Raw genomic sequence first — 15640 nt, forward strand, 5'->3', positions numbered from 1 at the left:
TATTGAGGCAAAAGTAGTTAATAGTTCGTTAATAAAGAAAATTGGACCCTAAAGTGGGACCAGAATAATTGATGTACTTTTATATATTATTTCTTCGAGCCATTTCAAGCCTCTCCTTGTATCATGTACTAAATATGATTTAGAAAGTAATTAGTAATAAGTAATTAAATACTTTTTGAAGAGAGTAATTTGTAAAGTAATCTAATTACATGATTGAAGATGTAATTAGTAACTAGTAATTAATTACTTTTTTTGAGTAACTTACCCAACACTGATTGTGAGTACTCGGCATCTACATTACTGTGCTATTGTGAAATGTGTTTTCAACATGCATTGTGAGCCTTAGTAGGCGAGACTACGGCCCCACCACTGAGTAAGACGGTGGGCGAGCCAGGGCATAACAACTCGGACAGGATTAAAGGGCCACAGCAGCGACGCTTGTACCGGCAGCTTGCAAATTAATTTTCCATCAGCCCGAAGACAGTCGGACGAAGTGGGGCTGCGACTTTATTGATTCACGTAGAAGAGTGACGAGTGCTGTGGGTGAGTCTGAGACTTTGTTGTGAGGATACACTTTAAACTTATTGCAGTGATGCTGTGGTGTGTGCGGTATCCCCCTTTACTGAACTTGTCGTGAGACAATGAGAGGCCGTGAGGCTGGCAATTTACTTACTGTTTATGCTGTGTGTGTGACTCTTGCGTTGGAGCTTTCAGCGGAGTACTGGCTCTGTCGCCTTTGGACGTGGCCGATTCGGTGGAACGGTGGTGAAGCATCTTGGAACATCAGATCACCGTGAGTAAAGCAACCTTTTACGGAGTACGCTGTGTGTATGTTGCACCGTTGTGTACAGGGAAGCATAGATCGATACCACCTGTCACGGAGCCTCTACAAAGGTGCGCCCCTGTCCAGTTCTCGGGAGTCAAAGTGAACGAGAGGAGAGGGCAGCGTTCGGCTCGGCGTGGCAGTGTTGGGTCTCCCCCGCCGACAGTATCACAGGCGTGTGGGAAGGACGTATCACGACGCTTCGCCATCATAAAGGTTGGAGAAATATCTACTTACTGTCTGAGTGCAAACACCGTAAGTCCACCATTCCCGAATCGGGCCACCATTGAAAGTATTCGTTGAATGCATGAAATGTAAATATTGTCTGAGGAAACCTAAGAGGTAGCGTGACTAAAACAATTACCCTGTTACAGTGGTGAAGAGTTACCAGTGTTGACCCAACGTGAGCCCCAGTGTTTTGAGATTAACCCCCTGTGTTACAGCTACAAGCCTACAGCAGGAGAGAGAGAACCAGAGCCTGTTACTGAGAGATACTTACCTGTGTGCGGCCACCAGTGAGTAGTGTGAGCCCCAGTGTTTTGAGATTAACCCCCTGTGTTACAGCTACAAGCCTACAGCAGGAGAGAGAGAACCAGAGCCTGTTACTGTGAGATATTTACCTGTGTGCGGCCACCAGTGAGTAGTGTGAGCCCCAGTGTTGAAATTAACCCCCTGTGTTACAGCTACAAGCCTACAGCAGGAGAGAGAGAACCAGAGCCTGTTACTGTGAGATACTTACCTGTGTGCGGCCACCAGTGAGTAGTGTGAGCCCCAGTGTTGAGATTAACCCCCTGTGTTACAGCTACAAGCCTACAGCAGGAGAGAGAGAACCAGGGCCTGTTATCGTGAGATACTTACCTGTGTGTGGCCACCAGTGATTAATGTGAGCCCCAGTGTTTGAGATTAACCCCCTGTGTTACAGCTACAAGCCTACAGCAGGAGAGAGAGAACCAGAGCCTGTTACTGTGAGTTACTACCTGTGTGCGGCCACCAGTGAGTAGTGTGAGCCCCAGTGTTGAAACTAACCCCCTGTGTTACAGCTACAAGCCTGCAGCGGGAGAGAGAGAGAGAGAACCAGAGCCTGTTACTGTGAGATACTTATCAGTGTGCGGCCGCTCGTGAGTAGTGTGAGCCCCAGTGTTGAGATTAACCCCTGTGTTACAGCCACAAGCCTGCAGCGGGAGAGAGAGAACCAGAGCCTGTTACTGTGAGATACCTACCTGTGTGCGGCCACCAGTGAGTAGGTGAGCCCCAGTGTTGAGATTAACCCCCTGTGTTACAGCTACAAGCCTACAGCAGAAGAGAGAGAACCAGAGCCTGTTACTGTGAAATACTTACCTGTGTGCGGCCACTCGTGAGTAGTGTGAGCCCCAGTGTTGAGATCAACCCCTTGTGCTATAGTTACCAACCTAAAGCAGGAGAAAGAGAGAGAAGCAGAGCCTGCAACCAGGAGATACTCGCCTGTGTGGTTACCAGTGAGTAGTGTGTGCCCTGGTATTCGAACATTGAACTGTTTGGTGTTTCTTTCTGCCTCCAGGAGAAAAGGAGGGCGCCACGGGATCAACAAACCAAGGCGGAAGAGCCTTACCTGCTCGCCTCCCCCCTGTCTCCTCAGTGTCTCGGATCCCAGACACCTGGCCCCTAGGTCCTCTCCCCCCTTTTTACGTATCACGGCCCACCTGGAGGGCAGAACAGAGGCCTTTAGTTTAAGTCTTCCCCTTTTCCCACCCCTATACCTTTTTTTAAAATAATTTAAATAAAGATATATTTTTATACTTACCTGTACTTGTGTTGTCTGGTCATTGGGTTGGCTTTGGGACCTCCTCGAGGTGGAAACTAGAGGAAGGGGCGCGGCTTGTTTAGTTCAGTAGTCCGCCCCGACCTGTGACAATATCACCAATATGCAAATATCAAATGTGCAAAGCAGGCTCAGACTGGTAATCTGAAGAAATCATGTGGGGCGGTGGCCTCCGAGATTTCTTTTTTTTAATGCCAAAATGTTTAAGTTATTTATTTTCGGCCCATCATGACACGTTCAGTGTGTGTTACGATCGCGCCCCCTGCCCCACCCCTCAAATGGATTTGTCCAAGCAGCCGCTAGGTTTATGGGAAATATAGAGTGATGATAGCGCATTGGGTTAGGGGGGCGATTTTGGTATCGGTGGGCTTATGTGTGGAGTGGGGGGGGTTGTCGGTCCAGTGGTGGGCTGTTCCACCAGAAAATTGCCAGGGCCGAATTTTGTTCCCAGTCTGACCCTGATTCTGTTGAATACTATATAAATGCCCACCTTTTTGCCCCTTATCCCATTTATCTTGCCAGAGTTTATGAATACCATCTTTAATTATTATTTTTAATTCTGATATGCTTACTCGAACCTGTACTTCTACTTGTTCTGCTTTGAGTGCTTCTTTTGCCAACTTGTCTGCCCTCTCATTACCCTCAATGCCTGTGTGCGCTGGAACCCAAGTGAACTGTAATATTAGTTTCTGTTGATGTATCCTGAAAATCATCTGATGAACTTTATCTAAAAGTCGTGAGATGTTGGGTTTTGGGGTAGGATTAGGATGAAAACAGCAGTTCTGAATAGATAGGATACAGCTACGGCCTAAATCCCGTGAAATGTTTGGTTTACGATTAGGTTTAAGGGTAGAATCAGAATGAGAACAGAGATTTGGTCAACGTATTCATCTTGTATGTCACATTTTTGTTATTCACAAATGTAGATTGTTAAAATCACCTTACACAAGGTCTGAAATAAATATAGAAAATAAATAAATAACTTGAATTGTTATATTAAGTAGAGCATAATCTCATAAATTGTGGATACATTTTTAATGTGTGATGAGAACTTTTTAAATATTAAAAAAAAATGTGTGTGGTGATGGAAATGACAATGAATTAATGTAAACGTAGAAAAAAAGTATAGATTTTTTAAGTCATCACACTCATTAAACTCAATTCACAAAGTCATTAAACATAACCACATCTGTTTCTTAGTGTAGTGCTGAGCTTGAGTCTCCTCTGTCCCCCTCCCACTCCACCCACTTCCTGATTGTCAGCTGATGACTTTGCAAAACTTTTCACTAACAAAACATAATCCATTAGCAACCAATTTTCTACACCACGAACCTCAGGACACACAACACTCATATCCAACATCCATTTTTTCCTCTTTTTCTCCACTGACTTACACTGAAGTTACTTAGGGTGCACTTGATGCTCGTTTGCCCCTCAAAGCCTGGTTCGTTTGACTCACACATATCATCAACACCTCCCTGCTTACCAACACATTTCCATCCACTTTTTAGCAGGCCCTGGTCACTCCATTGCTTAAAAAAACCACACTGAACCCCTTGCTCATGGACAGTTATAGACCTGTCTCACTCATTCCATTCTTTGCGAAAACACTTGAAATAGCTGTTTTCAACCAAGTATCTTCCTTTCTATCACTGAACAACCTACTAGATTACAAGCAGTCAGGCTTCAAATGCAACCACTCCACCAAAAGCAGAACTGTTATCGGTCACGGAAGCATTACGGCTAGCTAAGGCAGAATCCAAATCCTTGGTTCTGATTCTACTAAACCTGTTGGCAGCCTTTGACACATTAAATCATCAGATACTACTAGCCACTCTATCGTCGCTAGGGATCACAGGTACTCCTCTCCAATGGTTTAAATAATTTCTCTCTGATAGATCCTTCAGGGTGTTGTGGAGGGCATGCTTTCCACAGCTCATCAAATGATCACTGAGATTCCTCAGGGGTCAGTGCTTGGCCCACTCCTTTTCTCCATCTACATAGCATCCTTAGGACCTATCATACAGACACATGGCTTCTCCTACCACGACTATGCTAAAGACACCCAGATCTTCTCATTTCACCCAGATGATACCACCATAGCAGCATGCATCACAGCCTACTTAGCTGACATCTTGGCTTGGATGAAGAAACAATACCTCTGGCTGAACCTAGTTACAGTATTTGTGAAGTACGTGTGCGTTATTCGCTGGCGCTACCCAAGCTGGCTATGTACTCCGGTAAGAGAGTCGCTGCAACCTTGGTTTTATTCAACAGATTTATTGACATCCCATTCTTGCAGGCAAATACAGTGCAATTGTCTGTGTGTGTGTGTGTGGTTTTCTGTAAATAAAGAAATACAGAATATGTAAATATAACCTGTACATAACAATTACACATATACACAGATTAAAGATTAATAAGTAACTACTCACTCTGAAGTATAATAATTATATGCAATAAATAACTGCTATACAACAACAAACAATACTGATTAGTAATGGAAATTACTATAATCCAATGTAGTTAAGGAATGCAGTTATATCTATTGGCCACTAGATGTCAGTCTAAGACCACAAATGAACATATCGTCAATATGCAGGTGTAACAGTCACGTGACAGACTGGTGGCGCGAACGGCACAATGAAACGCGCTTCAACATTTAAATCAGCAAATACCATTGCGAGTGCAAAACTAAACTAATCCTAAACAGGATTATAATTAACAAATGTACAACACATGCATAAATCAAGATATTAACTATCGTTTCTAAATTACATATTAACAGCAAGTTATTATCATTACAGAAGACGGGAGCATGCTGAACTATAATTAAGAGAAACAATATTATGTTAACTAAACAAATAAAGACACATGCAATACCATCATTGACATAATATTGTGCACTTACGTTCTCAATAACGCACACGGCAACACAACAGAAAAGTATACAATAACATGCAACTCAGGAGAGCTGTAATTGTGTCAGCAGCGAACTACAAAGTAAAATGGCGAAACTGCGCATGTGCACAAATACGTGAGTCTAGGGAGTGACGTCAGATCATCAGTCCAGCAGGGAGTTTTCCACAGCCACCCCCGGATTCGTGGGACGAATGCGCAGTAACAGTAAAGTCACTGCTAGGCTAGGAAGAGCTAGTATCTTCGTTGTCAGGCATCCTCGGGAGCTCTACCAGTTTGGCGACAGGACGTGTGTAAAGTTTCCCCTTGATGTCGATCTCTGCAGTGCGAACCTTGCCATCATCGCTGTGAATGATCCGTGTGATGCGTCCGACCGGCCATAGCGCTCTCGTGAGCTGTGAATCAACCACCATGACGACAGTTTCCACAGCTAGGTCTGATGTTGAGTTCCGCCACTTCTGACGTGGTTGGAGACCAGGGAGGTACTTGTGGGTGAACTGACCCCAGAAATGGTCAGCAAGTACCTGACTGTGTCGCCAACGGCGGCGTCCTAACAGATCACTGGAGCCGTACACAGCTTGAGGCAGCGAAGCATCCCGCCGCCCCATGAGCAGAAGATTAGGGGTCACTGGATCAGGGTCGGCAAGATCCGATGAAGCATATCCTAACGGCTTGGAATTGAGAATTCCCTCAATTTCAATGAGGACGGTCAGTAGAACCTCCTCAGGGATAGCCTGGTCCTTCAGGATGGTTTGGAGAGATGCCTTCACAGATTTGATTTCCCTCTCCCATGTTCCACCAAAGTGTGGAGCCAGAGGCGGGTTAAATCTGAAGGTGATGCACTGTGTTTCTAACTGTTCCTTGAGCGATGGTTCGAGAGCCTCAAATGCCTCCTGAAGCTCCTTGTCCCCACCGCGGAAGTTGGTGCCTCTGTCGCATAAGATCTCGAAGGGTTTTCCTCTTCTTGCAATGAAGCGGCGGAGAGACAAGAGAAATGAATCGGTGTCCATACGAGGCAGTAGATCAAGGTGAACACACCTGGTAGTGAGACACTTGAACACAATGCCCCATCGTTTCTCCTGTCGCCGTCCTATCTTGACCATATATGGTCCGAAACAGTCCACACCAGTCGACCAAAAGGGGGGCTTATTGAGTCGGAGTCGAGCTGCTGGGAGGTCTGCCATTTTAAGGATCACCGGTTTACTGCACCACTTGCGACACTCCACACACTGTCGCTGGTGTTTCTTAATGGCTTGTCTCCCTCTAAGGATCCAATAGGTCCTTCTGATCTCTGCGAAGATTCGCTCAGGGCCTGCATGGAGTAAACGATCATCATAGTCTCGCACCAACAGCTGTGTAATGGGGTGATCAGGCGCAAGAACAATAGGATGAACTGAGTCCTCAGGCAAATCCTCTGCTTTACGGAGACGACCCCCAACTTGGATAAGGCCTAGAGTCTGGTCGTACTCTGGGGAAAGTGGACTGAGATGACTGGTAGGCCGGATAGGGTGAGAATGCTGCAGTGTGTTGATTTCCTCAGGGAAGCTTTCACTCTGCGCTCGCCTAAGAAGGACTACCTCTGTGTCCAGTCGGTCTGAAGCAGACATAGGGAGTGCTGCCGCCCCATCAAGGGACTGGTAAGTAGCCTGAAGTAGGTCAGACCAGGTGTTGTACTGTGATGGGTCAGGAGTAGATGCATCAGGGACAGTCAGCTGACCACAGAAGGTGAATTTCTTGAGCTCACCTATGTCTTCTGATTTTACCGTGTGGATAGCTGGCCATTGAGCAGGGTGATCATACCGGAAAGCTGGTCCATTCTTCCAGCGGGTAGGTTGTTTCAGCTGATATAGTGACTTTCCCCGTGTGATGTCATCCGGCGGGTTATGCTCAGATGAGATGTACCTCCAGCTAGTAGCATCTGTGAGCTCCTGTATTTCACCTATACGTGTCCCAACAAACACCTTATACTGATACGAGTCAGACTGGATCCAGCTGAGTACAGTCGTAGAGTCTGACCACATTGTTGTCTGCCTAATAGGTATGGTGAGCTCGGTATGTAGCAGTTTGGCCAGTTGAGCTCCAGTAAGTGCAGCACTGAGCTCCAAGCGGGGCATGGAGAGCTGTCTTCGTGGAGCAACACGAGATCTGGACATAACGAATGAAACATGAATGTGTCCTTCATCACCTTCGGCACGCAGATAGGCGACAGATCCATACGCCTTCTCCGAGGCGTCACAGAAGATATGCAAGTCCACAGGAGAGTTATAAAGATCAAAGCCAACTGGCATGTAGCACGAGGCATGTTAATGTTATGGAGATGAGACAACTCGTTCTCCCATGACTGCCATACATAGAGGAGTTCACCGGTGATAGGCTCATCCCAGCCTTGCTCATTCCTCCATAGAGCCTGGATCAAGACCTTAGCCCGCGTGGTGTAGGGAATAATGTATCCGAGTGGGTCATATTGAGATGCTAACACTCTGTATACATTTCTCAGTGTGGGCTCTGTAGCTACTGCTTGCCGGTGCTTGTAACCGATGGTGTCAGAGGGGCAGTGCCACCGGAGACCTAGTGTTGACTCCTGGGGATCAGCTCTATCTGCAGTCAGCCACAGCTCGTAGCCCTCTGATCGTGCCTCGGGGGGGAGATGAGCAATAACCTCTGGTTGATTACTCGCCCATTGTCTCATATCAAATCCACCATCAGTGAGCAGGACTCTCATCTTGTCAATAAGCTGTTTTGCTTGTGATGGGGTACGAAGAGACTGCAGGCAGTTATCCACATAAAAGGCGTTGATGACAGAGTCCAGTACCTCTTGATTGCCAGAGCTGTTGTCCTTGGCGTGCCGCTGCAGTGCGTATATGGCACAGCTCGGACTGCAGGTAGTGCCAAAGGGTAGAACACGCCATTCATAGATATCCCGCCAGAGGAAGCGGAGGAGTGGTTGATCTTCACAAAGGAGCCTGATCTGGTGGAACATCCCACGGATGTCCCCGCTTATGGCGACTGGATACTCCCTGAACCTGAGGAGTACACCCAGTAGTGTTGAACCAAGGATAGGACCAGGAAGCAGGGTGTCATTAAGAGCAAGTTGCTGGTATTTGAATGAGCAGTTAAATACCACTCTGGCCTTTTCGTTGTGGTGAACAATGTGGTGAGGAATATACCACGATTCATTGGATTGACTTGCCTCATCACTACTGATCTTCACAACGTACCCAGCCTTCACCAACTTGTTTATTTCCTCCTTGTAGACCTCAGCTAGATCTGGTCTGCCGACCAAGTGCCGCTCAGTAGCTCTTAGAAGGGGCATTACTGCAGCTGGAGGAGCATGTAGCCTGGGTGACGCTGCTTTACGTAGAAGGGGCGTAGCGTAGCGGGCTACTCCATCTACTGTGACTCGAATAGTTTGCTTCTCCAGTGTGCTGATAGCTACTTGGTCTTGCTTAAAACGCACAGCTTCCTTTTCAGATCTGTATGGCAATGTGTCGATTTGCCAAAGCCTTTCAACATGCTGATGCAGGTCTTGAGCAGAAGGCAGGAATGCTGTGTGTAGACAGGAGGCTTCTCTGGTAGGGTTCTGTAAGAAGTTGGTCGGTCCCTGAATAGCCCAGCCTAACAGTGTAGATATAGCCACCGGGCCACCTGGAGGTCCCATCTGTACTGGACATACTGGAGTGATCAAATGAGGATGGTCGGAACCAATGAGAAGCATGGGCTGTACTCTATTGAAACCACGTATTGGTACTCCACGCAGATGGTCATACCTCTTCTTTAGGGACTCCACTGGACATGACTGATTAGCAAGACTCAGCTCATCTGCTGTAAAGGCATGATGTATTTGGTATTTCACCTGTTTGTTGGTCTGAGACGACACCTCAAATGATACAGATGCACCTTTAAGTTCCACAACATCCTGTCGAATGGTCCTAAGGGGCAAGACTTCATCCTCCTTGTAGAGACCAAGATGTTTGGCAGCAGCTGGAAGGATGATGGTTCGTTCAGAGCCGTCATCCAATACGGCATGTGTATCCAGAGTCCTGCCTCCATTGTGAAGCTGTACATGGACTACTTTCAAAAGGACACGACTGGAGTGGCTAGCCTGGCCCACACACACACCATACTAGAGGTAGTGCTAACTGTGAGGACGCTCTGATTGGCTTGGAGTGCAACCTCATGTAGGACAATGAGGTGCTGATCATTACATGTAGAGCATGGCTTCTTTAAGGTACATGTCTCTGGTTTATGTCCACGTCCACATCTCCAGCATCTGTTCTTTTCTTTTATCCAGTTAGCCTTCTCAGTTGTGTTGAGCTTAGCGAACTCAGTACAGGCACTGATGTAATGTTCCTGATTAGAACAGTAGGGGCAGTACGGCTTAAAGTGCTCTCGCTTCTTAGTAGAGGACTGACCTGGCTTGTGATAAGTGCTGGGTGTGTCAGGGCTGTGAGGGGGCTCCGAAGTCATCTGTCGGTTGGTAATGTAGACATTTGCAGACTTAGGGCCAATCCCATTTCTCTGTCTTACCCCTTCCCCTTCCCCTACCACTTCATCTTACCCCTAGCCCTTGTCCCTCAAAACCAAGTGTTAAACGCTAGGGGTGAAAACATACCCCTATGAAATGAGACACCGCTTGGTTACGGTTACGTCATCATACATCGTCGTTTGTTGGCTGCAACATCACCAGACGCGACAAATGTTGATCACAAACTTCCAAGATGCCGAGTGCAAGTGTAAGCAAAAGTGAATCAGCCGCCGAGTTTCTTCTGGCGTCCCTGTGTGATACAGGACGGTATACGTAAAGCACGTACCGATGTCTCCAAAGCAAGTAGTGTTATGCACTGATATCTAACGAAATTCGCTGCTAACGTTAATGGAATTTAGTTAAAACTGTAGACAAGCATGCAGTCCATTCATGGCTAGTTAGAGAAATACGGGAATGTTGTGCAAATCAGCAACGTAACGTTAGCGTAGCAAACTAGCGAAATTTTAAAACATTTAAATTAAGAACATAATTCAAATATATATGAACAGGACTGTGTAGAGCACAAAACAAGACGTTACTAATTTTTAAATTAATTATTAAGCCGAAAATACTTAGATTTATGGGACTCTCTGGACGCCATTTTTGCCGGTTGCGCAGTGTATTCTGGGTACCCCTTGGTTTCAAGTAAGCTCGCGGAAATTCTTGGTTTTAAGGGGTATCTACCACTTGCCCTTAGCCCTACCCCTTGATCAAAACGAGAATTGGGATAGCCCTTACTCTCACGTGAACGTGCAAAACTAAGGGGTGGGGGGTAAGGGGAAGGGGTAAGACAGAGAAATGGGATTGGCCCTTAGACTTCTGGGGCCTTGTTGCCCTGTCTCTACGCTCTATCTGGGCAGGTTCCATCCTGGAAGCTTCAGTAACTCTCCTTGATACCTGTATGGCTTGGGCTTTCCTTTCCAACCACAGAGCAAAGTCAGGGAGCGTGTATGTATTATCAGTGCCACTGCGGATGATGCCTTGAGATATGCAGTACTCAGCAAAGCTGTCTCTGTAGTTGGCAGGCAGCTTACTAAGCAGAGTGTCTACGTGAGAGCCACATCTCAGCTCAGCTCTGGAGGGGCCATCCATAGTCCCTAGCAGGCCCACCAAGGTACTAACAGCTGCTGAGAAATCCTCAAAGGCTTATGCATCACCTGGCTTGATAGGAGGAGAGTTGAGAATGGCCTTCAGCTCTCCTTGAACAAGCTGCCGTGGCTGGCCATAACGCTGTTCTAAGGCGTGGATGGCGCTAGTGTATGGAGTTGGATCGTTCACATACCTCTTCGCCACTTGATAGGCATTTGGTAGTTTAAGGAGTTCTAGAAGCACCTGGTACTTATAATCCTCTGATAGATGCTCGTGTGGACCAAGCACGCTGTCCAGTCCTTTCTTCATCATTATGAAGTCACTCTCCTTACCAGTACTGAATGGAGTCAGTTTAGGCTTAGGGATACCAAATGAAGAAGCGATGGCCATTTCCAAGATACCTGGGACTGTAGGGTCTGCCAATGGCATGGACGGTGCATAATGCACAGCTGGCTGCATCGGTAATGGTTGCCCTGGTGGAGGTGGCACATGTTGTGGATAATACAACCCAGCTGGATAAGGAGGATATGGACAGTAAGATTGGTACTGTAGCGGCGACGGACGAGGAGACGGAGGATGAGCCTGATGCATGACGGGCTGGGCAGGCGAAGCCTGATGTAGAGCAGACTGTGGCACAGACCGTTGATGCAGAGCAGTATCCTGACCAAGATGAGGAGAAGGCAGCGAGTAAGACTGGTACTGTAGTGGCGGTGGACGAGGAGACTGAGGATGAGCCTGATGCATGTCGGGCTGGGCAGGCGAAGCCTGATGTAGAGCAGACTGTGGCACAGACCGTTGATGCAGAGCAGTATCCTGACCAAGATGAGGAGAAGGCAGAGGTGTGTGCTGAACAGGTACTGCATAATCCGTGACACCTGAGGTAGTATGTTCCAAGGGACTGTGAACTGGGCTGCCTAACTCTAGCTGAGGCAGACTGCAGTAATGTTGAGGACGCTGGTGATAATGTGAAGGATAAGCTGGGCAGCTTTGAGGATAAGGCATACGTTTAGTACTATCCATCGAAATCTGCAGCTCTTCCAGCCTTTTACTCATGTCCTTATTACGCGCTTCAAGACGTTGCCATCGTTCCTCCTCGCGAAGCTTATGCAGGTTTTGGTCAGGCGTGATGAGGTCAGCCTGAGTATGATCACTACTCTCATTAGCCTGATGGAGGGATCCCTCGGATGACAGAAGCTGTTTGGCTGAATGGCCAAGCTCATAGTCTGCGAGATACCCTGGAGGCTGCCTGACTCTGCTGGGATGAGTTCGGACATCTGGCTCTCTGTTGTCATCCTTGGAGGTTGCCATAGCGCAGTGAGGGGTAGCAGGTGGAAGATCCAGCTCGAAGGACCACTTGTGAAGTACGTGTGCGTTATTCGCTGGCGCTACCCAAGCTGGCTATGTACTCCGGTAAGAGAGTCGCTGCAACCTTGGTTTTATTCAACAGATTTATTGACATCCCATTCTTGCAGGCAAATACAGTGCAATTGTCTGTGTGTGTGTGTGTGGTTTTCTGTAAATAAAGAAATACAGAATATGTAAATATAACCTGTACATAACAATTACACATATACACAGATTAAAGATTAATAAGTAACTACTCACTCTGAAGTATAATAATTATATGCAATAAATAACTGCTATACAACAACAAACAATACTGATTAGTAATGGAAATTACTATAATCCAATGTAGTTAAGGAATGCAGTTATATCTATTGGCCACTAGATGTCAGTCTAAGACCACAAATGAACATATCGTCAATATGCAGGTGCAACAGTCACGTGACAGACTGGTGGCGCGAACGGCACAATGAAACGCGCTTCAACATTTAAATCAGCAAATACCATTGCGAGTGCAAAACTAAACTAATCCTAAACAGGATTATAATTAACAAATGTACAACACATGCATAAATCAAGATATTAACTATTGTTTCTAAATTACATATTAACAGCAAGTTATTATCATTACAGAAGACGGGAGCATGCTGAACTATAATTAAGAGAAACAATATTATGTTAACTAAACAAATAAAGACACATGCAATACCATCATTGACATAATATTGTGCACTTACGTTCTCAATAACGCACACGGCAACACAACAGAAAAGTATACAATAACATGCAACTCAGGAGAGCTGTAATTGTGTCAGCAGCAAACTACAAAGTAAAATGGCGAAACTGCGCATGTGCACAAATACGTGAGTCTAGGGAGTGACGTCAGATCATCAGTCCAGCAGGGAGTTTTCCACAGTATTGTTCAAAATAATAGCAGTACAATGTGACTAACCAGAATAATCAAGGTTTTTAGTATATTTTTTATTGCTACGTGGCAAACAAGTTACCAGTAGGTTCAGTAGATTCTCAGAAAACAAATGAGACCCAGCATTCATGATATGCACGCTCTTAAGGCTGTGCAATTGGGCAATTAGTTGAATTAGTTGAAAGGGGTGCGTTCAAAAAAACAGCAGTGTGGCATTCAATCACTGAGGTCATCAATTTTGTGAAGAAACAGGTGTGAATCAGGTGGCCCCTATTTAAGGATGAAGCCAACACTTGTTGAACATGCATTTGAAAGCTGAGGAAAATGGTTCGTTCAAGACATTGTTCAGAAGAACAGCGTACTTTGATTAAAAAGTTGATTGGAGAGGGGAAAACCTATAAAGAGGTGCAAAGAATTATAGGCTGTTCAGCTAAAATGATCTCCAATGCCTTAAAATGGAGAGCAAAACCAGAGAGACGTGGAAGAAAACGGAAGACAACCATCAAAATGGATAGAAGAATAACCAGAATGGCAAAGGCTCAGCCAATGATCACCTCCAGGATGATCAAAGACAGTCTGGAGTTACCTGTAAGTACTGTGACAGTTAGAAGACGTCTGTGTGAAGCTAATCTATTTTCATGAATCCCCCGAAAAGTCCCTCGTTTAAAAAAAAGGCATGTGCAGAATAGGTTAAAATTTGCAAAAGAACAAATAAAATGGCCTAAAGAGAAATGGAGGAACACTTTGTGGACTGATGAGAGTAAAATTGTTCTTTTTGGGTCCAAGGGCCACAGGCAGTTTGTGAGACGACCCCCAAACTCTGAATTCAAGCCACAGTACACAGTGAAGACAGTGAAGCATGGAGGTGCAAGCATCATGATATGGGCATGTTTCTCCTACTATGGTGTTGGGCCTATTTATCGCATACCAGGGATCATGGATCAGTTTGCATATGTTAAAATACTTGAAGAGGTCATGTTGCCCTATGCTGAAGAGGACATGCCCTTGAAATGGTTGTTTCAACAAGACAATGACCCAAAACACACTAGTAAACGGGCAAAGTCTTGGTTCCAAACCAACAAAATTAATGTTATGGAGTGGCCAGCCCAATCTCCAGACCTTAATCCAATTGAGAACTTGTGGGGTGATATCAAAAATGCTGTTTCTGAAGCAAAACCAAGAAATGTGAATGAATTGTGGAATGTTGTTAAAGAATCATGGAGTGGAATATCAGCTGAGAGGTGCCACAAGTTGGTTGACTCCATGCCACACAGATGTCAAGCAGAACTGTGGTCATACAACTAAATATTAGTTTAGTGATTCACAGGATTGCTAAATCCCAAAAAAAATGTTTGTACAAAATAGTTTTGAGTTTGTACAGTCAAAGGTAGACACTGCTATTTTTTTGAACACACCCCTTTCAACTAATTGCCCAATTGCACAGCCTTAAGAGCGTGCATATCATGAATGCTGGGTCTTGTTTGTTTTCTGAGAATCTACTGAACCTACTGGTAACTTGTTTGCCACGTAGCAATAAAAAATATACTAAAAACCTTGACTATTCTGGTTAGTCACATTGTACTGCTTCTTCAGATATATAAACCTACAATATACCAAATGAAAGAACAGACCCTCTGCTTTCAAACAAAAAAAAAAACGTTTCATCCTACCTTGAGCAGTTCTTTTGTAATCAGCTTTTGAATATGGGTAGGTTTCTGCAAAAACACCACATTTTGAGCAAAAAGCATAATTCCATGTTTGTGACGGACTTTTCATAGCGATCCCATTCAGAGCGATCTTTAAAACAGACACGGACATGCAGCAGCTTGTCATAGGGCAATACTTCCGGGTTTAAAAAGTTGCGGAAGGGCGCCACCTGGTGGATAATAGTGGTATTGCGAAAAGACGGAAAATCTCGTCATTGGCGGGGAAGCGTTTTCTCTTAATTGACGAGATATCTCGTCAATGGCGGGGAAAGAGTTAATGTCTTCCTAAACTTTTAATTTTCTTCTGATATTGGATCTTTTATTATTCTGTTTCTTTTTTTAATTTTTACATTTTTTCTAGATGTAAAAGACTTAGTTTCTGCTAGTTTGAAGGTAGAGCATCCCAAATGGTCTGTCAGTTAAAACACTATGGGGTGGTTTCCCGGACAGGGATTAGTTTAAGACAGGCCTAGGCCTCAGTTTAATAAGGAAATATAACTAGTTTTAACAA

Source organism: Misgurnus anguillicaudatus, chromosome 21 (genome assembly GCF_027580225.2).
Source record: "Misgurnus anguillicaudatus chromosome 21, ASM2758022v2, whole genome shotgun sequence".
NCBI classification, from domain to species: Eukaryota; Metazoa; Chordata; class Actinopteri; order Cypriniformes; family Cobitidae; genus Misgurnus; species Misgurnus anguillicaudatus.